We start from the raw sequence: 2742 nt of genomic DNA, 5'->3' as shown, positions 1-2742 counted from the left end.
ATTTATCAAAACTTAATTTTTGATTAGTATGCAACTTCATTTGGACAACTTTAAAAGCGATTTTCTCAATAGTTATATTTTTCGCACCCTCAGATTCTAGATATTCAAATAGTTGTATCTCAGCCAAATATTGTCCTATCCTACCAAACCATACATCAGTGGAAAGCTTATTTATTCTGCTATAAATCTCAATTTTGAAAAGAAAATTACCTTTATGACTAGTTCTGTGGTCCAGAGTCACATATAATAACTCATAGAATATCTAAACAGGTGGATCTGGGGAGGTGGAGGGTTCCAGAGGAACTCTAAAAACGTGTTGCAAACTCCTCTAGTGAATGTTTACCAACCATTTAAATGGCTGGGTATGCAACATGAACCAATCAGCTTGTGCCAAGTAGTTTCATGCTGTGAATAACATCAGTTTGCATTAAAGACCCATTAGCCTACACCATCTGGAGTTTCATGACAGAACTTGGCATTTAAATGAAAATGCATTACAGTTTAAATGTATTTTAAGTGTAATTGACCTACCTGATCTCATGACAAAAACATATCTGCAGCAACTTTTTCGCAAATGCGGAATACATACTGATAAGTACATATCACTGCAGTTTCCAACAGAAATGTCCACTAGAGGCGACAAAATAGCAAGCACTTGTAATCGTTTTCATACACATACACATGATTACACCTCCATATGTTTTAGTTTCCAGAAGTAACAAAGCTTGTTCGGTAGCTTAGCTGGCCCGGAGTTAGACTTAGGATGCGGAATCCTTGGGTACAAATCCCGTCAAAAACACGACTCATGATGAAAGAGCTGAAAAATGAGAGATTGAAAGACAAGCTAAAATGGCATGCTTGCCACTGTGCTTTTACCATGTTACTAAGTTATGGAACAGCCTGTAGTTACAGTTTGTAATTATGTAGATGTAATAGGCAGCCACTGTTACACATATGTAACAGACTGAGTCTGTTACACAGCTATACTGTACACCGTATCCAGCTGCACCGTCTGATTTAACCCACCAGTACACAGCTTAAATACATTTAATACCTTTCTAATTACATTAAAATTACACAGACATAAGCTACTTAAAATAAAGTGTATCAAGATCGTACTTAAGTGTACAAGTAGCTGCGTAACAGACTCTGCCTGTTACATATGTGTAACAGTAGCTGCCTATTACATCTACATAATTAGTTTCATGTAAGTACAACGGCTACTACTAAGTACTTAATTAGGTAATTACTCTGTATTATGGACACCTTAAAATAAAGTCTTACTGGTGATTTAAAAAACAATGAATTACAAAACAATGATTGAGAAAGTACTTAGGGATACTTCACCCAAAAACGAAAATTGTGTAATTAATTACTCACCCTCATGACATTCCCCATAAGACCTTCATTCATCTTCAGAACACAAATTAAGATGCTTTTATTAAAATCCAAGAGCTTTCTGACCCTGCATAGACAGCAACGCAACTACCATGTTCAAGGTTTAGAAAGGTAGTAAGGACATCGATAAAATAGTCCATGTGACATCAGTGGTTCATCCGCAATGTTATGAAGCTACAAGAATATTTTTTTGCTCAGAGAAAACAAAAATAACGACTTTATTCAAAAATGTCTTCACTTTCTAACAGTCTTCATCACATGTTCAGGAGAGTACCACAATGCATGCAGGGTTAGAAAGCTCTTGGATTTCAAGAAAAATATCTTAATTTGTGTTCTGAAGATGAATGAAGGTCTTACAGGTTTACAGGAATGACATGAGGGTGAGTAATTAATGACACAATTTTCATTTTTGGATATCTCTTTAAAGTAAAATAAATTTGGCATTGTTTTAAAGTGCATCTAGTCATCTGCAAGCGGTTTTTAAAAATATTCTATATTTTGTATGTACTACTGATTGAAGTATACTACAAATCAGCAACACTGTGGGGGGTTTTCTGTTCTTCGTGGTAGTTGGTCATCACACAGTATGACGTGACGACAGCGAGGCAGAAAAGGCAGACTGTGCATCGTCAACCTTATTTTATGCCAGCCTGTTCGATATACATCTTAAGACTTTGGTCATGATTAACAGCCTTGACTGGATGGTCATTCGTGTCACGTTGTGAGACTCTACACTGACATGTGAAATTGAAATAGCACTGCACAAACCCACAGGCTGAAAGTCAAGGGTTGAGATTCACTGTAATGGCAAAATAGCACAGTGAACTCCTATCGACTCCCCTAGAGAGGAGATAAACAATAGGACGTCATGTTCCTCGTGTAGAGGAGTTCAGAACGCTGCCTTATCAAGTGACAGCAGGTAACCCAATTATGCAGTGCGTGTTGTGTGTAACTCGACACATGCTTTTGACCGGGCACAGCGCCCAAAGTCACAGGGCATAATCTCATTACAGCAGCACACGGGTGACAACAATATTCTCATTTAAGGGCCAACATAAACAGATGATCATTGAACAGATTTCACAAACATTGTTAATAGCAGGCAAATAACTTCAACATGGACAGAGAAGGAAAACTGACAGTTTAATAGAGTTAATTAAAAGTGATTAACAGCTGTTCTTTTTGATTTACTGTATAGTTTGTGAATAGTCTTTCTGATTTTAGTATTTAATAAAGTACAGATGTTGTAACAAAATTTCAATGGCTTAAATCCTTAAATCCATTTTAATAAGAAACTTGAGCATTTCTACTTTTAAGAAATCGAGAAAACCAGTTCCAACCAAT

The sequence above is a fragment of the Labeo rohita genome, chromosome 12 (genome assembly GCF_022985175.1).
Source record: "Labeo rohita strain BAU-BD-2019 chromosome 12, IGBB_LRoh.1.0, whole genome shotgun sequence".
Taxonomy (NCBI): domain Eukaryota; kingdom Metazoa; phylum Chordata; class Actinopteri; order Cypriniformes; family Cyprinidae; genus Labeo; species Labeo rohita.
Note: the sequence above shows the minus strand (reverse complement) of the source record.